The 23,921-nt window shown below is 37.9% G+C and overlaps 1 protein-coding gene across 4 annotated transcripts in view; it reads left to right on the forward strand.

Annotated features, from left to right (window-relative positions):
• The window catches only part of FGF14 (fibroblast growth factor 14), a 417,426-nt gene that overhangs the window by 232,760 nt on the left and 160,745 nt on the right, over window positions 1-23,921 (forward strand). The window contains exon 2 of one of the 4 annotated variants that reach the window (XM_069802378.1): window positions 2,855-2,894. The exons of the other annotated variants lie outside the window; for them this stretch is intronic. The gene's annotated coding sequence lies outside the window, so the exon portion shown is untranslated. The remainder of the gene's footprint in view (window positions 1-2,854; window positions 2,895-23,921) is intronic. 4 annotated transcript variants of the gene reach the window in all.

Below are 23,921 nucleotides of genomic sequence, written 5' to 3' on the forward strand. Positions count from 1 at the left end.
ATTAACGTGTTTTTGGCAAGAAAATCATACGTATTATTTGGAACGAAGATGACTGAGTGCAGAGTTTATGGGCCTAAGAGCATTACGCTTGTGTTAACCAGCACTGTGCAGTGAGATTTGGGCCTCCTTCGGTATTTTGTACTATGTACGCTGTGCAGGCTTTACTCCAATGAATCCGGGCAGGCACCATGCATCTGACAGCAAACCGCATTTAACGATGATGTAATCCGACTGCTAGGGCTATTAGGATAGTCCAGCTGAATAAAAAGTGTATGAAGGAAGGGAGTTTGAACTTGTACGGGAAATCCAAGCCTGCTATCCTCTGTCTTCGGTGGCTGATGTGCGTAAGCAAGACTTGACTGGAGCTCAAGGTGGTTGTAGGGTCAAAACAGTCTGCACAGCCAAAAAGCCAGAAATGCAGCCCCGTGCTGCAGATGCTGGTTATGCTCCATGTTGGAATTTCTACGTGAGATCCTTTCTCCTCTGGAAAACATTTCTGCAGGTGCAACAGCAGACCTGTTATGTCCTCTGGATGCTGACTTTGAGCCTGCTTGAAGGCTCTTGTTCCGGTAACCCAGCCATGAATGGCGTATTTGGGAAGCCAGAGGTTACTGGGCGTCGTGGTAGCTGTACCACTTGCCTGTGTGCAGGAGCTACGGGATCCAGTTTGCCCTGTCCTACCTAACCCAGTGGGTCATCTGGCAGTGCTGCGTTCTCCTGTTCTCTTGTGACCTGTGGCTTTTCAGTTTTCTTGGCTGTCATCAGCAAATATCTTCTCTTTGCTACCTGAAAACAGAAGTTTATAGAGTATTTTGTAGCTACCACAAGGCAAATAGGTAATTTATTTTGCTTTCCATCTATTTTAATTGCTCTGTTCCCTGGGACTGACAGAACATTTCTATTTTCTCCCAGTTTCTCTGACTCTAATTTTTTTAGATATTGGGTTATTTGATATTCAACCAACGTCAAAGTTTACTTCTGTTGGGTTTACTCTTGGGAAAAAAATAGCCTATAGAAGATGAATATTTATTTTAATTCTTTTCTTGGATTTTGCTTCTTCCATCGTACTGCTGTTCCCTCTTGCTCCTGTGACTCAATTATATTGTTCTAAAGGAGAGTTGAAAAGGAGTTGAAGAATTTTAACCTTCATATGTTCAAACCTTTGCATCTGGTGTAGATAAAATTTTTATAAAGATCTTTTTTATATTAAAAAAAAAAATCACTCTCTAAAAGTTGCAAGCTTCCCAAGACTGTAATAATTATTCCAAAATGTACAGCTTAATGGCGTTCCAATTCCTATAGCTTAGTGAATGAACTGTAGCTCCTGTGTGAATTGATATAGAGGAGTGATTTATGTTTTTCTCAAGACCAGCTCTTTTATAATCCAGAACTAACAGTTACAAGAAACATGTGTTTAAGGTGTCAGGAAACTGCATTTCTAAAGCTTGTCCTGTTGTAACATTTGACCAGATAATGCATGAGTATCTAACTCCCTCTCTCCTCCCCTTTTGGCTTAGTTGCCTACTTATACTTCGAGATTTAAATGTGTGTAGAAACAGTGACATAACCTCCTGCAGCAAGGTATGTATTTCAACGGATACTCTTTCAATCTTCTTGAACTTACCTACAACCAGCTTTGACCCACCTACCTCGCTCTGTTTAGTAGTAATTCCATCATATTTGTCTTATAACTATAACATCAGTTTCTCTTTATATTTTTAAGCATTGAAGCTGGTTTACGTCTGTTGAGCTCTCTTATTTTAGGATATTGTTAGGATATTTAGGATATTTGTTATCAAGTGATCTCTGAAGTTATTGTTTGTTAATTCCCCTTTCCAGTAAAATCATCAAAAACCACTTCTTAGTGCTCAAGAAGTTTCTGTAGCTGGTGCATCCAAGATACAAGTTGCCAGACAATACGGAAAAGGTAGTCTGTATTTCAAAATATGGAAATTCCAAAATTCTCAGTGTGAGTCTCTTTGAGCCCTCTCATTTGCTTCTACACAAACACCTGTTGGAGTCAGACTTCATTATTTTTCTGAACCAACTACTTCCAGATGAATTTGTTTGTGTAGTGTGTGGTTTTTTTCCTTCAGTTTTCAGCATTATATATGAATTGCTATACTTCTTGGTTTTCTTAAGAGCCATCAGATGTACTTGCATCTTCCCTGACCTAGACCACACTCACAAGAAGAAGAGATCTGTTTTGTTCTATGAGAAAGGAAGGGTTTAGTAATACTTGAAATAAGCATTTCTTAGTGCTGTGAAGATACTCCACTGGGTACAAAAAAACCTTAGATGTCTCCTGCTCATGAGGAGTGTATTGAAAACATTTTAATCTTCTAGACCAAAGGACTGAGGCAGCAACATCTGCTACATACAAAGCTGAGATTTGATCCTTGATACAGTTCTTGCCACTATTGTTATCAACGAGACTTATTGCTTAATCTGGATGATTTTGATTGAAGAGTTCCTCAGGCTGGCAATTAAGAGGAGCCTGTCTCCCGATTTCATTTCTTACCACTTCTGCTTGTTGTATGGAATCTTGTTTCGTAGGATGGGAGGAGACAGGACATACAAAAATGTAAAATTACATACTAGTAATTGTGTTTGTCATAGTCTTGTTTTCTCCCATCCTACCTTCCTCTCTCTTTCCCCTTTTTCCATTATACTGACTTTCTCCATCATAGTATATTTCCTAATTCCTCAAAATTTATTCCTATTTTTTTAATGACTACAAGGGGGAGAAAGGGTGGAAGTTTACTGTATGTAATACCCCTGTGATTGACAGTCTTTTTGCCTCCTGCTTCCTAGTAGGTAGATAACGCTTGCTGTATGGGATCTTGTTTTGTAGGGTGGAAGAAGAGGGAGGACTACAACAAACTCAAATAGTGGTATGTAATTTTCCCTTTCTCCTTTGTCTCTCCCTACTTACCAGTCTTAACACAGAATGTGCTCATTCATATGATGATGCCTTGTACTGCTATTTGCTGCTTTTTGTAAAAACACACCTTCCAAATTTTTGTTAGTTAATTGCCTGAGGCATTTCAAGAAAAAATACAAATTAAATACTATGTATGACACATAGGTAGTGGTCGGATTGTGCTCGCTCTTGGACACAATGTGACTGAACTTAAACTGAGCAGGTTGCGACATCTAAAGTCCTCTAGTCGTCCAGTATCTTTTAAAATATTTAACAGGCTACTGTATGTGGGATTTTGGAGAAAGCAGCTGTGATGGGGAAAGGGTAATCATCCTTCTATTTAAAATAAAATTGACTACATGCATAGAGTGTGCTATCTTTTTGAAAAGCTAATACTGTAGAGCTGATAGAGAACAGCCTGATTTTCTGGGTCAAGTTTCATCAAAATATTGTAAACTTAAATTCTAGTTGCAGAATCTTAATTAGTTTGAATGGCACAGCGAAATGGTACCCAGCTGTGCGTAACACAGATTGTCGGGAGGTTAGAGGGATTTTTCTCATAAAATGGAGGGAAAGATTGCTGTTAGACAGAGAAGTTGTATTATTGCTAAAGGTAGGACAGCACTTTAAAAAGTACTGTGTTGTGTAGTGTTTGAACATTTCACTTAAAAGCACAGAAGTTACTCAAAAAATGTTGTCATTTTGTTTGGGGTTTGGTTCTTTTTTTCTGTCATAAGGCTCACACTTCTGCCCACTTGTTAAAATGGTACAAATTGGCAGTGTTTATCAGGCATATATATCACATCTGATCATACCAGATCATTATAGCTGCAGCAGAAAGATTATGGAAAAAAAGATTTATTGAATTCAGTTATCAAGAGGAATAGAGAAAAGCAAATGATGTGTCAAAAACTTGTTTCAAGAAAGGTGCTATCTTCATTAGACCAATTTTTCTTAGTGTTGTTCTGGGTTGTTGGTTCACTATTGACTGAGAAGGAACATGTCTGCCCAGTGAATCATTCCTAGTTTCTATGACACCCCTAAGATCTGCATAGTACAGCTACAGCAAAAAACGAGTCATATTTTCAAGTTCTGAATAGCTGTGATAATTATGAAACAAAAGCTGCATTTGTATTTGCCATGATGAACAGAAAGCTTTTCCATTTCAGTTGAAAACAGGAACAAAATCCAGTAAATCCTCAACAGAGTAGTGAATCTGCACTCCTCTTGGTAGGAACATGTTAGGGATCAGATCCTGTACATTAGCTGATCTGCACAGATTGTGTGTCAAGAAAGTAAATGGAAAAGGTAGAATAAACTTTTATCTGTTTGATACTCAATAAAATAGAATCTCTCTCTTTTTTTTTTTTTTCCCCTGTTATAATGGATTACTTTAATCCTCAGCATGCTGTTGTTTGTGGACTGACACGATGCCTATGGTCAGGATAATTCTTTTCTTTCTACTGTGAAACTAGAAACAAAGGCATTTTGGATGATCTGTCTGTGCTTGGTCCATTTAAAAGGAAGTTCAGCCTTTTGGTGGAGAAATTCTTCCTAGACTAGGGTAAAACCTAAATTCACATTGTCAACATGGAGCAAAACTACTCCATCTTGCTGGAAAATGAATCCCCAAAGCATATTTTATTTAAATAATAACTGCATGTTGTGGAAAAGTATGAAGTAAGATGATAGAGAACTAATTAAGATGTAGAGGTTTTGTACTGTTGGCATTTGGGAAAAAAGTTAATTGCTTTTATTCTGAGGTTCATAACATTACCATTAATTTTCATGATAACTTTATTGCATAGACATGACACATTGAATAGAGCTGTCTGTTTGACAGAAAGTGCACGGGCTACTAAGATATCAAGAAAAATGGCACTTTAAAAGTTTCAAAAGGATGTATAATTACTGTGGATTAAGTTTTACTTGAACTGGGTGTGGAGGAGGTTGCTTTTCTTTTTTTCTTTTTTTTTTTAACGGGATCGTGATTCGTCTGCATAACCATCACAAAACCTGTGGATATGATAGCTGCCTTCTCCCCATGCACCATGTTGTCCACTTTAATTTCAAGAGTTGTTCTTGGCCCGTAGTGGAGTGGCCACTACCTCCGGATTATACTGGTACATATTATCTTTATCTCAGTACTGTCGATGAAATTTGAATGGGAATGGGTGTGGAATAGTGACTCTTAGCAGTCGGAGTGGAGACATAACAGTGGAACCTGGGGACTCCTGAAGAGTCCTAGATATCTCTGCAGCACCTAGAAATCCTGCTTAGCAGCAAAGATCCCAGTATCTCTTTTGGCTGAATTGTGAATGTAAAATCTATGTTGCAGCATGTCAGTCTTGTATTTGCTGTGTTCCCTGCAAACAAAGTTTGCAACAACCCTCCTAATGTGATGAAGTAGATAAGGCAATTTGCTAAGAATACAGCAAACCTTTGTAATCAAAGCTTTCCTATGGACATAAGTAGATGCTTTGTAGCAGGTGTGTGGGCGTATTTTCTGCCATTTGCTAGATTTTTGTAATTTTTCTGTTATAAATAATGAAAAGCGACACTTAAGAATACTGAAGGGTAGATTTTGAGAATGTATACTTAGAGAATGAAGTTTCATGTATTTTACAAAATAACATTCTGGTTCTTCAGTCATACTGAATTTTTACAGTCTAAATTAGAAAGATGGCATGGCTTGAATTGCTTCAGTACCTGAAAACTGCTGTTCAGGTGTAACAAATCAGATTAATAGTAGTTCTGTGTTCATGCCTGTTTATTTTGCAGCTGGGCTATACTTTTGGCTCGCTTTTCTTTGACCCATAGCTTACAATTTTCTTGTTTTATGCTAAAGACGTTAAGTTTATTTTACCATGAATAGAATGATTGTTGCCTTTAACATAATTTCTGGTGTCCTCTGGTTTTGATCTTTTAGGCTGTAATTATTATAACAAGTTTATAAATATGCTCATCCATTCTTTCTGCCTGTTTTGAGCTATTTCTAATTCTCATTAGCACTAGTAAGAGAGGAGATTTCTCTTGTTAAACACTGAGATGGGATTCTGGAGGTACTGTGAAGAGAAAATCGTTAGTCATGGACTTGATGTCCAAACAAAATAGACGTCAGCCAAAGAGAAACAGCAACCTTCTTATGCATCTGCGTCCCAGGGAAGGAGAATTACCAAACTGTTACCTTTCTTGAGGCTGAGGTGAGGCAAACCTGCAGTGCATAAGCAATGAAACTCAAATCATTCTATGATTCTTTCAATCTATTAAATGAATTCCAGTCTAATGCTGCTCAAAAAAACCAAATTCGTAGCTCTGAGAGTTCTGCTCGTTTTGTTCATGTAGCTTTTTGATAATTTCTTCTGCATTGTAAATATGTGTATTAAATTTTCTCTGTAAAGGAGACATTTAGAGAAGCAACACTTCTCTTTTCAACAGATGACCTGTTTCCAAGTGAAAAGAACTATGTGCTTTCTAACAGTTTATAACACAAAAAGGCATTAATGATCTCAACAGAAGTTTGATTTCTTTACCTTATAAAGAAGAAAACAGAAACATTGGGCTTTATCCTCTTGCTTAAGGAACTCCATGCTATCATTGTATTTTCTGGTCAGGAAATTGGTAAAGGTCTTCCTCAGAGACTATCTAACCTTTCCAAAGTTGTCTTATACATACTAACCTCCTTTAAAAAAAATAAAACTAGACATTTAATAGAGAATTTTCTCCTCAGTCCTTTCATAAAGGAATTTATCTCATATTTAATACATTTGTAGCATATTTCTTCAATAAGCATAAAAAAAAAAAGAATAGTCCACCGTGAAGCTTGCACTAATATTAAAAAAAAACCCCAGATTTTGTAAAATTGCTGTTCGGGAGGCGTATTGAGACCCCAAGCTCGAGAGGTGTTGACGTGTAGTCATTTCTCTAAGGTAACCTAAGGAGTTCTCACTGAGAAATAAGACATATTTCATATTGTGCAGAATAGGACTCCTTATTTTTGGTGGTTTTTTTCAGATTCTTTCTCAAATGTTCATGTTAAATATGCTGTTTAAAACATATCTGTTCTACAAAACATTCAAACCCTGCAGAATCATCCTAGAAAATGAAAGTCATTGCAGTCTCTCAACTCTTCCATTGTGACCATCAATGCATTTCTTCCATCAACACGTTTCTTGTCAAGAATGATGCTCTCTCCATTGTTTCCAAATGCCAGCCTGAGCTGCTACTGTCAATTCCTTTTCTTTCTGAAAACATTTACTTTCAGGGAAGAAAAAAAAAAAAAAAAATCACTCTGAGGTGGAGATTTGTCTGTATATGAACACACGTAGAAAGCAAATTTTTGCATGTAAAGGAGCCTATCTTATATGTTCACTGCACAGAGCAGAACAACACTCTCTGGTCTTATGCTCTGGGCCCACGAAAGGAGAAATCAGCAGCAGCATGTCCTTGCATAAGTGATCTGGAAAAGAGTGGTCCCGTGTTTATGTCTGGACTATACTCTTCATGTACACCAAAGACATAAATAAATATGTATCAAATGTATCCTAAGCTCTACCATCAGTTTGGTGGTTATCTGTATTCCCTCCAAAACCAGCAGGATTATTTGGCTGGTTTTATGCAGTTTTGAAGAAAATGTCTAATACATAAATAATTTATCAATCAACTGACTTTTAATAAGCAGATAAGCAAAATAGAGCCATGGCCAGAGGAATTTAATGTAATTAAATGTTCAATAGCACTTATATTATTTCTAACTGAAAAATAATGCTTATTTTATACTTGTGATGCATTTATACTGTTTTCTGCTTTAGAGCAGAATTCCAAAGAGTTACTGAAATGTCAAAATGTAGACAGGAGGGAGGCCCATGACCGTAAGGACTCTTGCTTCTATGTCTGTCCAACCTGGCTCATTATCAGTACATACTTGCTGTTTTGCTGTTCTTCTGAGTTCTTGCCTTATTTATTTGACCTAATAACTGTGATTACATTATTTTCATTTGACCCACTGAGTATGGAATGTTAAACATGTTGATTAAGTGCATTAGAGTCAAATGATTTACCATGGAAACCAAAGGTTTCCCAGTCTTCATGCGATATTCTTGGAACTTGTCTTATTAATAATGGAGTTCGTTTTGCCATCTGCTTAATACCACTGATTTTCTGTGAAGCAAAGGAGGTGAGATGGAGTCTGTGGTTTTGAAAACATCACTCCTTGAAAAAGTTTGAAAAATAAACCTTCCCCATCAAAGGCAAGAGGGCAACTGATTAGCTTTGTAACTCAATCATTTTTTACACTGCTGCTTATCCCCTTCATTAAGATACCAAAATCACGTAACTGAACTTACAGAGGTTCTGACTGGGACTCTGCAAGTCAATAGGAGCTGCGGCAGTCAGCCCTCTAAAAATAAATGGCCTGATTTTTATACTTTGGAGGAATTTTCACTCAAGCAAGAAAATTGTCACTGCCAGATGGTGATGGAAGCATTACTACAGCAAGGGGACGTTAACAAAGATGCACTCAGCAAGGCAAATTGTTACCATAGTTACAAGATGCTAAGCATTTTCGAATAAATAAACAAACAAATAAAATTAGACTGTATTATTTGGATAGCTCAATGGCAAAAAAAAATTTTGGATGATTTTTCCGTTTTGAAATGGATTTTTTGTCTGCATTCTGCTTAAAACTTTGTTACAACACTCTCTTGCTGACTAGGTGCATTTCTTTCTACCTAAATACCCTTACCAGCTGTATTTATTTTTATTCTAGAACAAATCCTGGTACTTAGTCCCTTTCCTTTCTCCACTCTTCCAGCATATCCGCACAACTGAACAGAGCATAACGGTCCATAGGATTTGTAAACACCTTTTAGGTTTTGATAGCAGAATATGACAAACAGCAAAATTAATGTTGATGGTATTACGGCTCCTGAGCGTCCTTAGCCAGTGACTGACCTCCCGCTGTGTTAGTTACCACACAGAGGGAATTTTGTGGAAATGTGGCTACATGAAAGGGTCGCAAATTTGGTATAAGTCACCATAAAGTGGTCCAAATGAAGCCTTAGAGGAGGGAAGAGTTTGTGGTACATAGGAATGTTAAAGCAAGCGTCCTTTAGTAAAGGCAGCGGTAGTAATGTGTTTGTTAGCCATATGGCCAAAGATGACACCTTTACTGGCGGAGGGGTGTTCTGTGGAGGTTGGGTTTTTTCTTAACATCTTGTAAAAGTTGTTTGAGCCGTACTGAAATTTGCAGAACATTTACAAAGCAATGTATTTACATGGAGCAGGGAAAGGGAGGGAGAAGAGGAGCCAGGGGAGAATGCTTCTCTCCTTTTGCTAGAAGTAATCATCAGATACCACTTATTTAAACAAAAATCACCACCTACTAAATCAACACAGAAAAGGTTAAGGCCAGTCTGGCAGGAGTTTAAAGGTGAGAAATTTCGTGGTTTTACAAATGAGAGAAAGTGGAGCTTCTCTTGGCTCAGCGGAGCCATTTTTCTGTGTATTTCAACACGTAGTGGCTTGACAAAGGCCTGAAAATGTAGAGATTTGGCACGGGGTGATTCTTGAACTAGTTTGATAATTTGTTGGTTTATGTAGGAACTGTGGCAGTTCTGTTGCTGTTGGGACCAAATCATTTTCTCTTTAAAGTGTTCGCCACCAACCTGAACATATGGAATATTGGTGTTGCTCCCATGGCTGGGCTCTCCTTCCTGCAGCATCACACTGTGTGTTGTATTGGCACCATCTGTCACTATTTTAAATATTTAGATTAATGGTCTAACACTAATCCAATGTCTCAAACTATTACATCTGTAGAAAGGGAGACAAAGAAACTGATTTCCTCCAGGAAAAGTTGCTCTAATTTGATTTTTCACTTAAAATATTTGGTAGATCAGGACCAAATACACTAATGCAGTTCAAGCAAGAAGAGTATTCAGATGTGAATAATCCATGAATATACATAACAAATCATACTTAATTACATTTTGATGTCTGGATAGAAGCCAGTAAGTTTTGTCAAGTCTCATAGGGACACTGCACAGGCTATTTATGCATCATTTCATAAATTGTTTTACCACCATGCTTCATTCTGTTCTTCAGGCATATTTTAAAGCTGACATCACTTGTTAAGACCAGCATCATATTAAAGAGGAAACAAAAATTTCAGTATAAAAGCATCAAAGAATATTCCAGTGGAACTTTTTCACTCAGTCCATCTGAAAATTCTTCACATCTTCTTAGATGTATCTTTTCCTTTTTCTTTCACTGTAATAAATTTCATCCATTAAGAGCCTGTCCATATTTAATTTAATTTAATTTGTTATATTAGGTAGTCTTAGAAGCAACCTCTAGCCTTCTTTATAGGATTGTATGCATTAAGTTTACTAATAATTTTGCATCTGTGGAATATCAGCATTGTACCTCGAGAGAATGTGGTATCTGACTGTTATAATTGTATTAGCATTTAATAATCCTAACACGTAGTTGTCCTGAAGGAATGATATGTCGTCTGTCTGCAGTGTGTACCCACATACACACCTTTTAAAATGTGTAATAGAGTTGCTTAATGATAAACAGACCTATTCTAGCTTTTTTTACTTACTCCTCTCACTATTTGGGATGCAGCCTTCAAAAATTTGACATTTAATTGCTTTGTTACTTAACTCTTCTATTTGTCTTCTTTACAATAGCAGGTACCTCATTTTCTGTGGTTCCATAAATAGACAAAATTAAAGATTTCAATTACATTTCCAGCTAGGGTAAGAGCAAAATCCAGCGCAACCAAGGAGAATAAACTATTTTAAATCCATAAAAATTATGATAGGTAAGCTGCATTGTTACTTTAGCCATTTACTAAATGCATTTATGTGATGTAGAAATGTGTGAGCGTACATTTGTCGTAGCCTAAAAATCAGACATTTTTTCCAGACATTAATTTGCATGAATACTTGGTTTATTATGATATGCATACTTAGTCTTGCTAAGATAATGCTTTGGTTTATTAAAAAAGCTATTCTTTCCTTACACATGTGTAGCTTATTTCAGTGCAAGAGACAACAAATTAATTCCGCTTTATTCATCATGCAGACCTGCAAACCTAAACAAATTAAATAAAGTAAATCTGGCTGAACCAAACAAAATATCAGGAGGGATTTGGAAATGGGTGCTAGAACATGACAATGGTATTTTTCTTTTTGATTAATGGTAGTGAATCTGTGCTAGTGTTAGATAAATATTGCTGCTGACTCAAACCTGCATAAAGCCTTGAAGTAAAGGAGATGTCTCCCCTGGAGCATTTAGGCATCCATGTCATAAGCAGTGCCATCTCTTAGGCCAATTACTTCCTTCTGCGTGCTTATAATCTCCAAAAATGTATGGTTTCTTGGCTGAGGCAGAGTCATCCTTCTGCCTTGAGGTTCTCCTCCTGTTGCAGTTGACGTGGGCAGAGCGTTGCTGGCAAGCCTCCACTCTTTATGCCTCTTCCCCACTGTCAGTTGTCTTGTATCCTTCAGAAAATAAATTACTTGTCACAGAGCTTGATGTCAAATATCTGGGACTTCTTATTTGTGAATCTACTGGGAGGGAGTTTCTTTAGTTCTGCTCTGATAGAAACTGACCTTCTGTTTGGTGTTATACGCATGATTGGAGTGACCTTCTTTTTGGCATTATATAGACGATTAAAATAGTTTGCAATGAAAATAAAGTTTCATCCATCTCATATTGCCACAGTTGAATTGAGTTGTCTAAAATTATTACTTAAAAATCCCACTTTCACCACTTTGGAATAAAGAAAAGTTGAAACTGAAAGATGGATGATCAGTAATATATGGATATATTTGAGGGCCCTAGAAATTATATGATCTGCAGGACACTTGCATCAATATTAATTTTGAGGTCCTTACCTCCTTTGGTGGCAGCAAGGGGGATGGTGGAGGAAGAGGGAAGGTGGAAAAGTAGGCCTATATATCTTTTTTTTTTTTTCTGGGAACTTAGGCTCTTAAATAATACCAGTAGGTTCCACCAAAACAATTTTATAGATATTTTTAGTTTAGGCAATAGGTTTTAATTGGTGTTTTACCAGACAGTGTTCTCATTTGTTTGATAAATACCAACTGTTTAATCTTCATTTGCAAGGAAGAGTCAGTGAAATTCACTTGTTTGTATAAAAAACCCCTACTTTTGTGGAAAGAATATAGATCAGATAAATGTCTACATTCATATTGAGCTGTTTCTATTGCAAAACAAGTATGACAGAAAATACATTTTTGTTAAATGTTGAAATGTATGTGACAACTTGTGGGGTTTTTTTATCCCCTACTTTTTTGTTATTGCAAAAACAAGGCATTGCTTTGGTTTTTTTGTAGTTCTGCTGTAACTGTAGCTGTTCAAACCTTCCACTTAACATCATCAAAATCTTGCGAAGTGTTAGAGGTTTAACCTAAGATATTTGTGTAGGAAAGTAGGGCTCGCTTGCTCTCAAAACACGAAATGTGGGGTGATAGCCTGGCTGCACTGAGTTGAAAGAAAACTTGCGTTTGCCTCGCTGTGACATTGTTTTCTATTTTTTGTGTCATCGAGCACATTATATGTACTTATGCTTTAAAAATGTTAGAGAAGTGCATTCTCATTCACTGAGGAGCAATGCATAGAGAGAAGTACGTCATTAGGAATAACACCTCCTTGGAAACCGGGTCCAAATTGTAGTCCAAAGAAGCTCTTCCCAGCTTCCACCCAACGTTGAGGGGACTTAAATTCTATACGGGCACTTTTCTTACCCCAAATACCTCAAATTTTGTTTCGGCGCATATCAGGAAGCACATTCTTGTCAACAGGTTGAGGCAACCTGGTAGCGAGCTCGTGGCTAAGGGCGGGTGGGACGTGGGACAGCAGCTCCTCCTGCACCAGAGCCTCCGTGTATAGGACTCACGCAGGAAGAGCTTCTGCCCAAAACGCACCTAAGGCTTTCTCTTGAAAGGAAGGAGGACAAGAACCGGACTGAGCTCTGTCAACTGCGTAACAGAGTTTAAACCATTTTAATTCACCTGGGCAGACCTGAGTCCCAAATCTACTGGGGGTGATTCTGAGGCATCGTACTTGCTGTAGTGTAGGGTTGTGGGACTCCAAAGGTGAATTACCTCTGACAGTGAAAACAGGGTAGTCTAGAATAGTTAAATAAAAAAGGACCATCATCTTTCTCAAAGATGTGCAAGCTGTCTGCTTTTAGGAGAGAGGAGTAGGCTTTGGACATTCAAGGAGATGTTTGGTAATCATCAGATTCCCTAAAGAGAAGTGTCTTCTTGCAGTGTTCTGGGGGTACGCAACTCCATCATCATCATGCTCCTGGTTCCTCACCCTCACGATGTGTTTTACAGACAACCGTGCTCCCTGTCTTGGGATCCTGGGGGCCGTCCTGGGTTTAGACAGGTCTCCCAGTGTTGCTGTCAATAAAAAAGGCATTGAGCAAAACACTGAGGTACCCAGTGTATTGTTTTGGCCCTACTAGTAGATGACTTTGACCTACTAGATTTTGAGTTTACTAGCCTTTGTGTTTAGGCTGCGTAAAGATCTATGGGAAAATCAGCCTGATGTCCCAGGTTTCAGAAGTGAGTCCCACTGTGGATCACTCTGTTTGCCAAATGGACTTTGTTCACGTTTGTATCCGATGGGTTTAAATGTCAGGCAAAATCCAAACCTTTAGGCATTTTATAGCCCAGTGTCACAGAGCCTGCAGACATTGGATGAGTTGAAAATTTTAATAGCTTAGGTTTTGGACCTAATGTCTAGTGCTTCAGTAAGGATGACAGACTTCTGGTAACTGAGTCAAGTATTTCCATTTGTCTTCTCTGCATGAAGTTCTTCAGTACAGCAGTTTTCCACTTGCACAGTTTCGTTCAAGTCAATGTAGTAGCTTAGTGTAATGCATTAATAGCTCAAGGTTGCAAACTCTTGGAAGTCTCATGAGTTTTAAAATCCCAGAGTCTGTTTTTTTTTCTCTTTTTCTTTCCTTCATATTCTTGGAAGGGTTTTTTCTTTGTTTCTTTTTAAGAATTTTACTCAGAGGAAGCCAAATATAAGATTGCACTCTTGTGCATGCACCATGCCATCCTCTTCAGTTGTCTCATACCAGTTTTCAGACAATACAGTCTGCATTTTTTTCCTACCAGTCATTCCAGAAAAAATGCATTAGATTTCAGTTACTCCATACCTTAGACTGTAAAAAATTATTATGAAGGCTCCAAACTCTGTTGAAAACTTGTAAATAAAAGCCTTTTTCATTTCTTGCTGGAATTTTGGATTATGTGCCGAGGCAACTAAATAGAAAAAGTGCTTCCCTAACTATCAGAGAAGCAGTTTGGTGCTGAGTGTTCTTTAAAATCATGTCATTTACATCAGTGACTGAAAATGGCCTTTTTTCCTGCTCAATTCAATTAAGTATTTTGAGCTGAAATGATATATCTTATGGAAAAATCAAGGTAGCTGTCTTTTGAAATACCTTTCAAACTAGTAAAATAAAAGTAAGAAAAAAAATACTAATTTCTAATTTTTAAGCAACATTTAACAATTTAGAAGAGAAAAAACTACAATTTAAACTTCAAATAATTGTGTGTAAAGTACTTTACTGTATCAGAAACATATATGAAAACAAGTACAGAAATGTTCTGCAGTTGCATTTACTTAGAAGAAATGGAGCTACCTTAGAATATCAGGTCTCCTGCAGTGTTATCAAGTGAGATTTGATAAACATAGAGGAAAAATTCTAAGCTCGTATTTTCATTCCTCTTCCTGTACAGTTATTTCTCAGACTGTTCCCTGATTCAAGTGCACTGGGCAGCAGATTTAACTTTTCATCTGTAATTCTATTTGATTATATGATTTTTTTTTTATTTTTAGGCAATTTTCTTCAAATGTCTATATGCATTTTCTAGGGAAAAGTTTCAATTAGTCTCTAAGTAATAGTATTTATATACTAAATTTAAAATGCTTTTCAGCTTGGGAGTTACTGTTCCATGATTTGAAATGTCAGTGAGCACGTTTTTGTTGTGCCTTTTAAAGATATTTCACTTTAAACATATCTGCATTTAGCCTGTCCTAAGGTTTTATTTTTGCTTAGAGTGCCCTCACCTGTAACTTAGGGCCAATTGCAGAACTTTAGCAGTAAAAATGGCAATTTTGTCTTTGATTCTTAGCCGGAGAAATACCTCTCTAAATGTCTTGTTTTGACAGCCAGAAACAGCTAACGTGTTCCAGCTGACTTGTATTAGTTTGCAAGATTATACTCGAAACATTACTGTGGTTTTTAGTGTACCCTAAACACAGTTTACTTTTATGTCAAACCTCAGTTGTGTGCTTTTCCTCTATAATGGAGCCTGCAAATGCTAATGAAGCAATTCATTCACACTTCAATTTCAAGTACTGTCTTTAATTTAACCATTTATCAAGTTGTGGGACACAACGGATCAAAATAGAGAACAACTGGGGTGGGACAAACAAAAATCAGTGCAGCTGCTTTTTTGGTGTTTCTTTATTTCTCCTTTCGTCCCTTCTGTCATCTGCCGGGGTAAAATCTCTCTCCGAATTTCACAAGGATGATAAACACACCTTTCAGTAACAGACTTCATTTAGCAAACTTTTCAGAACCAAAGAAGAAAACTGGGAAGGATTATTTTTTAAGATCACTCAGAAAAATTCTCCAAATCGTCATCATTTATATCTGAACACAAACTAAGCGGATAGGCCTGTAGGATGTAAAACGGCTACGGTTTTCTCATTCTCAGGTCATCCTGATTGGGTATGCAGACAAATACAGTATAGGCTACTTTAGTTTACACTGTGACTCCCAGTTTAGTACAGAGATACGAGGTGACAGCCGGCAGAGTACAGATATTTTTCTAATGCTGGAGCAGGCAGATGGAGTGCAGTAGCTTCTCTTTGACAGGGGAATTTGAATCTGGCAGGATCTCACAGTACTGGCTTTCTGGGATTCCCTTTCTTTGGGAACTCTTCTCTCTACAGTGGTCTTCCAGGCTATGGATCTTCAGCGCCCATGTTGCCAATCACGCTACAGAAGCAACTGGGGACACAGTTGTAGAAAGTCAGATGAAAATAGAAAAAGCTTGCTTTATTCTTTTTAAGTGGAAAGTTCATCACATAAAAATTCCAGATGTTGGTCCAATGAGAAATGGTGCAAGGTGGGAAGAGGTGTAATGAGGACAGTGCCCCCAGTCATCACTGGGACTCAAAAAGTTCAGATTGCTGCACAATTTGCAGGCAGCTTTCCTTGGGTATGTTTTCCTGCCAGGAGCTGATTGTAATTTAGGAGTGCTCTTGACTAACTCTTCCTATGAAGCTGACTCCTATATCCTGTAAATCAAGGCTTGCTCCCTTGAACACCTGTGTGTTCTCTTTCCCTCCCCCCCTTCACTACAAACACGCGCTTCCATTCATTTCATTCATACTAACCATAATATTTCTCTTAAAAAATCTCTGCCCCGTTAACAGTGGGTATTACAAGCTTCGCTTGTGCCTGTGGGGTTAGACACTAGCAGGTTGTGTTTAAGGACAAGTATCTGATCTTCATGCAGATACATTTCGGGGAGGTAAATGAGGGATAGGGGAGAATGGATATGTGGAATTTTGTATGAAATATTGCATTGCTTCCTGTTTGCTTTATATATATGTGTGAATATTTACGCGTGGTTACTCTTCTCCTCTAATACCTCAGTGTCTTGGGCCAGGACCCCACTGTGCTGAGGCTGTTCCAAACAGCCTTTCTGGGTTTGAAAGCCAAAATTAATGGGATGTATGGGATCACAGCCAATCTAAATTTAGTTTTCACCATATGTATTCCACTGTCAGAAAAATAATTGAATTTTTTGCTTTTTTTTTTTTTTTGGCTTCTGTTTTTAGTTTTGTTCACTTCCCAGTTCCCAAGAATTAGCATTATGGTACAATAGCTGGACAATGAAGAGTGAGGAGATATTTCTTTAAAGACAGCTGTTTTCAATAAACATTTATTTCATGATATTTTAACTGAGATTAGGTTTTTCAAAAGGTATCTTTCTGTCTTCTTTTTGAGCCAATTTACACAGGCAACTGTTCCTTTCAATATCATGTATTATGGCTATCTTCTTCAAAACTTGTTCCAATATACATGTTTTACCATTCTTTTTTTTCTTTTCAAAACATGAGGTTATTTTAGAAATTATGTATAAGCTGCTGACTACTAATATATGTCTGTTTTATTGTAACAAGCACTAGTATAACAGATGGAAAAGGGCTCAGTGATTTTTGCTGTCTTGTAACGTGCCTGACATTTTAACCTTGGGCAAGGATTTGGGTTTGGCCTTGCAAAAATGAAGATCACCAGCCTTTGCAAGTGTTTGAGGCGGGTAGGTCGGAATCCCAAAAGCATTGCCTCCGGAGTTAAGAGCCTGCCTTTGAGAGCCTTGGCCTAGGTTGAGAGACTGGAAGTTGGGGTGATAAATACATGAGCATTTGCTAGCAAAGGGAGCTTCTAGTTGATGTGATTGGGGAGTGGAAGGGTTTCTTTGGAAATTTCCTTTAGAAACTATTGACCAGAGCAAGCTGCATATGATTTCTGTCCAACAGACTGTTTTTAAAAGGAAATTGAATGGCAAGCATCCAGTTTAAGAACAAGACGTTCTTATAGCTGAACAGGAAAAAAAATAATCCTATTCCTTTGGACTTAAATGTAAAATAACAGTGCTTTTTGTGTGCTCGTGTGTGTTTGCCATTGTAGCTACAGCTTCTATGATACGCCAGCGATGGGAGCTGCCAGTTCTGATGGTATTTGAGCTGCAGCAGCATTTCGTTTCTTCTGTTAATGAGCATTGTTACAATTAGCCTAATGATAACTTCCTGTAGAATATTCCTTCAAGGGCATGACTCCTCCTGTGATGAGTCTCAAACAATAATAACTTTATTTTAAAAGTGTCAAAAAAAGTGTGAAATCTGATCCTGGAAACATGATAGAAATGTCTATTTTTTCTTTTTTTTTGGACGCTTCTCCCCCCACTGCCCCAACAGACAAACATTTTTAAATCCATTTGAAATAAATTCAGAGTACTGTAATTGGCAGCTATTTGGGGTCTGATCTATCAAAATCATTGACATTTTGCCATTGATTTCCATGAGAAGTCACTTCATCAGTGCCATCACTGTAATAAAAATAAGTTCTTGTTATGAAGTGGGCTGGCGTGAAAGAAGTTTTCAACATCATAACGAATATAAATATGCAGTTTCTATGTTGCCTCACACAACCTAATCATTGAATCTGTATGCTTGACATAACGGGCAAAACAGGTCAGTGAACAACTCAAAACAATGTTCATGTGCAAGCATTCCTTCTAGCTTATAACCAAGGTTTTCTTCCATAGGTTGCTTAGATGGATTCAGTGAATCCATCATTCGTACTTACTTGTCCAATAACATCATCTTTGAAGAAAGACTGGAAGGATAATTTGATCTGATTATTGCTTCTGTTTCCAAGACCAATTAGCTCTCAAGTACATCGTGGCTTCTTCTACATATTGCTTTTATTTGATGATGGGAGAGGACTTAAATGCTAATCAGAACTAGAGGTCACTGGCCCCTGTAGTTCTTCGTGGCTTTAATTCACTGCTGACAGTCTTTTTCCCTTTCTGGGACTGGGATAGGTCTTCACAGGTGCCTGCTGCTAGCTGGCATAAAATAAGTGGAAAAGAAGCACTATAGAGGAAACTATACATGGTCTGAATGCATTACTAGCTTACTAAAGTCAGTCAGCTGCTACACAGGACTGCCAAGATAGGACCACAGCACCACGGATCTTCACAGGACTTGTCCCATGGAATGATGATAGTTCTTGTGCCAAGTATCAATGAACTCCAGAGCAGACGTCATACCATTACAAGCCTTGTACTTCAGAAGTCATAACTGAGACTTGAGTCAGGTTAGTCTTTATCTTCTCAGAAAGGTAAGAGCACGTACTAGGCAAATCAAGATCATTTGCTTTAATTTTTATTTTTCAGCTTTGCTTTCTGAAGGGAACATAGTAGCTGATCTAGGAATGCACACAATTTTGAACAACAGAAGAATATTTGTGAACATATTACAATAGTCTGAAAATTCCTTGAGTCCATAGCATCTTCTTTCTCTCAATACAAGAATCTTTAAATTATCCTAGGTCCATGGCATTGCCTTTGAAATGGCATCATTATTTGCATGTGATACTATCTCTTTACAAAGAGTCTCTGGAACATTCATTAAAGTGGGTTTCCATTGATTTAAAAAATGTACTTAATTCTTTAAAGTATTTATGAAGTCCTTGTGATAGAATATTACAGTCACAGACCTCCAGTAGCAATAACACCTTCTGTGCTAACAGTTCCCAGACTAACAGGCAAACTTCAGAAGTTCAAGTATGTAAGGCAACCATCTCTTAGAGAGCACTAGATATTTTAATAAAATATACTGAGCTTTTATAAAGCCATTCATCTGGGAAGGCTTGTGTTCTTTGTGGCCTCACATTCCTCTTCTCTGCCTTCCATCACTGTGGCTACAGGGCAAGCAGGATCAGCACCATGATCCGGCAGATTACTCTGCTAAAACTAACGTGATTTTTTCTATCGGATCAGTGAGTTGATCTGACTCCCCCTATAGCTGCTGGTCATTGGAAGACCAGTGCTCAACTGAGGGAGCTGGACACTAGTGGTTAGATCAGCGTAAAATGAAACTGCTTCTCGGTCAGGCCCTGAATATCTGTCTAAACAGACACAGAGCAAATACAAATAGAAATGTGCTCTTGGCTAAGACCTTTCGTCTCTACAGAAAGTGGAGATGTCTTCTGTGACCAGCAAATTGCATTGCTATACCTCTAATGACTTTCAAAACAAGAGATGGATCCCTATTCCTGGCTCTTCATTACTGGGCCACACTTAACTGCCCCTTCCAGGCTGTCAAAGTTGAGGAAAAGGTGCGCAAAAGCGGAGAAGCTGTCTGCACATATTGAATGTCTTGGTGGGAGCATTCATTGACTAATCATTGACATTTCTTTTGTGCATCGTACTGACATCGACATGGCAATTCATTTTGCTTCTACTGCACCATTATATATAAGAAGTGGGGAATGGCTAGACATTTCCAAATTGCTTGTCAACCTTTTAATTTGTAGCTGTTGGGTTTGTTAATGGCTAAGCGACCTGCTGTGAACTGTTCTCATTAAAGTGGCTTGTAACACAGACAGCTGACAGTATTACTTGAATTTACACCTTTCATTTCAAGGCTATGTCAGAAAAAAAAAATTGCTTGTTTTCTGCTAAATAGAATACTAGCCTTTTGTATGCTAATGTATTAAACTGCATTCAGATGAAATTTTATCTGAAGCTAAGAAACACCATCTTTCAGCAACAACAGGAGAATAATGCTGAAAGTCAGTTTCTTCTCTGGCCCAAAATCTTGTTGATAGTTACTTTATGATATGCAGAATAATGGCTGGAATTGCTAACTTTTTACAGGCAACATGGAGAGTTGAGCTTTTCAGACATGACCGGCAAATGTGATGCCTTGATTTTTGTATTACTTTAAAATGAGTTTTAAAGCAGTGTTGACTCCACCTCGAATGTTCCAATGTTACCAGCCGTGAACATTAGTTCAAGTATTTTTTCTCTTAACATTTGTTTGTTTGTTCACTAGAAGGAAAATACTCATGTTTTTCACGTGACTTCTAAAAGTGAAGATTTACTGTTATTAGACTGCAAAGGCAGTTTCCTTGTCAAGCGCAATCATTCATTTTGTGAATAAAATTTGTTTCATCTGTAGTTCCTTGTCCTTACTAACAAAAAGGAATCTTAGTTCTTTTCTGCAGTTGTGCTACAAGCTACTCTGGAATGGTTTGTATTTGTCCACCTGGTATTTACAGCCAAAGCCCTCTCCTGAGGTTGGGCCCAGAACCCTCTTTGTTATTTTAAATATTAGAGCTCAGTTAATTTCTCCTGCCATAATGCACAGCTGGCACAGAATAAAATGATGCTCATTTTTTAATACAGCCTCTGCAGTTATGCACTTACTTGCTTGGGACTGTAGATATAATGAGAGCTCTTAGCTACCCATCCTTTGCAGACAGGAGGGGTTTGGGAATCGCAGTTTACAGCCCAGGCAATGAGAAGGGATGCTCTGTTCCTTCTGTTCCCACTGTAGGACTGTGCAAAACACTGAGAGAGGGGAGTAGCGGGCATGTTGGTAGCCTTGTAACAAAAATTTCCCTATGAAAGAGAGGTTTCCTAGCTTTCAGTTCCTATCACTAAGGCAGTTCTTTATCCAGCCAGTGACTATTTAGCATAAAATCTCTTAGAGGATAAGTGAATAATTTACAGGATTTGGAACGTTGAAGGGAAAGGCAAGGATTGTGGGTAAGAGAGAGCAAAAAGTTGGAGGCAGAAGGTAGTGAGATAGAAAGTATATGAGATAATTTCTGCCACCATTAATTACAGGAAGCGTGTCTGATGGCATGTGATTCACAAAGATTAATAACTCAGGAGATTAATAAAGTATTACCTAATCAAACAAGTGCATAATAATCCTCAAAGGTTGTGTATCATTCTTACTGCTCAGGATAGCAAAAAAAAACCCCCAAACCAACATTGGTATTGTCCCTTAATCCCCAAGATCTTCTTATAATGAATCTAGCATCTCTAGATGTTCTACTGAAAGTGACTCTGGCAAGATTTGAATGTATTTGTTTCCATGAGGAATTATTGAGCTAAAATAGATGTTGGTAATGAATTTTAATTGCTCTCTTCACTTTTCATTTGAATAACTTTCTAACGTATCTACGGAAAGTTATGACATGTATGACCATTTAAACATAAAGACAAGTTGACTGTGTTAAACAAATCAATGTTCCCTCTCCTGTTCCATCCCAACACAAAACCAGCACCGTGCCCACTGCAGTTTGGCACGTGGTGGGCGCTCGGGGGCAAAGCTTCTGCGGTAGCTCACTTGCAGCTGGAGGGAGAGAGACAAAGATCCAGAAAAGAAGAGAAGGAATAATTAGCAAAACATGGGATAGAAAGAAGGAAGGTAACCTATCTGCGGGTTGTACAAAATGAGCTTGTAAAACCTTGACCTGGATAATGAAGAAGACACAGCTATTGAACCTCAACTGGACAGGTGGAGGAGAACTCCACATATGTAACTGGGTGCAAAAAGTTTCTGTTGTACCAGAGCTATTGAATGCTTTCCTCATGTCTCACTTAATTCTTAGGAGCATGGATTTCTTTATGATCAGTAGAGGCTGGTGAGCATTTTCTAAAGGCTGGGTGGGTGTTTGTCTTCTTTGGACAGGATGGTCCACAACACAGGGAGCCAAAATTCCAAACTCCTGGTGATGAAATTTAGGTGAGCTTAATCTAGTTCTTTGCATCTTTTGTCTTTATAAATCCTTATCAAGAGCGAATCTGAGTCTTTAAAGAGCTCTTATTGCTTGTGTATATTATATATACATTCCTGCAAAATCTCCCACTCCATACTCACACAGTGTTTCGTTAGTAATGTTTTCCTGATTACCTGAAGATTTCTTAAGGGGCTATAATAAACATTGGGGTTTTTTCCAAAATTTGAGTAATATTAACATGGTTTAGACCTTGAGTTGAAACGGTGGTACACAGAGCATAAAGGAATTATGTTTGATCCTGTTGTGAGGAAAGTGTAGTACATAATAATATGTTTTGGGTGAGTTTAAGCATCGTGGTTGCTCTTTGTGCCACCGGATGATTAGTGTGTATGGAGGGGGGAAGAGGGTAACATTTCACACACCCTAATGTTCCACTTCTGAGTGAGATTGTATTACCTCAGCTTTTGTTTTTAATGTTTGTCATAAAATAGCAACTAGTTTTGATTGGAAAGTAATCAGTTAGGGCAGCATTACAAGTGAATTAGGCTGTTCTGAGTCTCTGTGATCTTGGCTTTTAAAGAATACATCCTGATTTCTTTTTTATACTCAAAAATTTTAATTTTTTTAACGTCTGTTTTAAGGTTTTTGTTCTTTTATTTGGCATACAGTGAGGGGAGAGGGTAAGCAAGGAAATTACCTATAATTGACAATAATAAGGAGTGTGTCAGAGAGAAAACTGTACTTAGTCTCTTAAAATCAACCTACTGTTCTTCAGATGTCTCTTCCTTTCCTGTATCAGGATTCATAATTACCAATATACTAAAAGAGCACACTAAAAGACACCAGGGAGAATATGGCCCTTCTTATGCTAAAGTTAGCTAGTCTATACAGTCTAATTTATATTAAAGGAAGCACAGCTTTGTGCTATACATCGGAACTTTCCAAATGCTCTGATGCTGACAACAGCATCAATTTCCTCCTGCTGTTTTGTATTATGGGAAGAAGCCATTACTGGGATGGATAGGTGACAAAATCAGAAATGTTTAACATGTGGGGATCACCAGAGGGCTGGAGACTTTGTCTTAGTGTAGCTGTCACAGAGGTTCAGTCCTTGCCCCAGATACCAGACGTACGGAGAAGTGCGAGACCCTCCTCCAAAGAGCTCAGTTGATTGATAGCCATCGGATTATAACACTGGGGTGGGACTTCAGTGGTATATAAAGGAAAGCCCCACCACAAAACAGAACATAGGATTTGATTATAATGGATCCAAACCAGATTAATTAATAAGTAAAAAATAACGCAGACTAGATCTTGACAATGTGCAAGAATTGTTTTTTTGGTAGCACGGCAAAGTTAATGAAGCCAAGGGATGGAGCACAGTAACAGGGGGATTAATGGTGCTGTCCACCAAATACAGAAAAGCGACACAGAAAATATGTTTTAGGAAAAAGCCAGTTTGTTGTCATTAATATCCATTTGAAAGCTGAGTATCCACAAGGAGATCTTGGAAGAATAGAAGGGATTTTTTGCTTGCACTCCTGTGTTCATCTGGAGCAGCGCAACCCAGAGCAAGGCAGTAGCCTTAGCTTGCATTTAAAT

This window comes from Haliaeetus albicilla, chromosome 15 (assembly GCF_947461875.1).
Source record: "Haliaeetus albicilla chromosome 15, bHalAlb1.1, whole genome shotgun sequence".
Lineage (NCBI taxonomy): Eukaryota > Metazoa > Chordata > Aves > Accipitriformes > Accipitridae > Haliaeetus > Haliaeetus albicilla.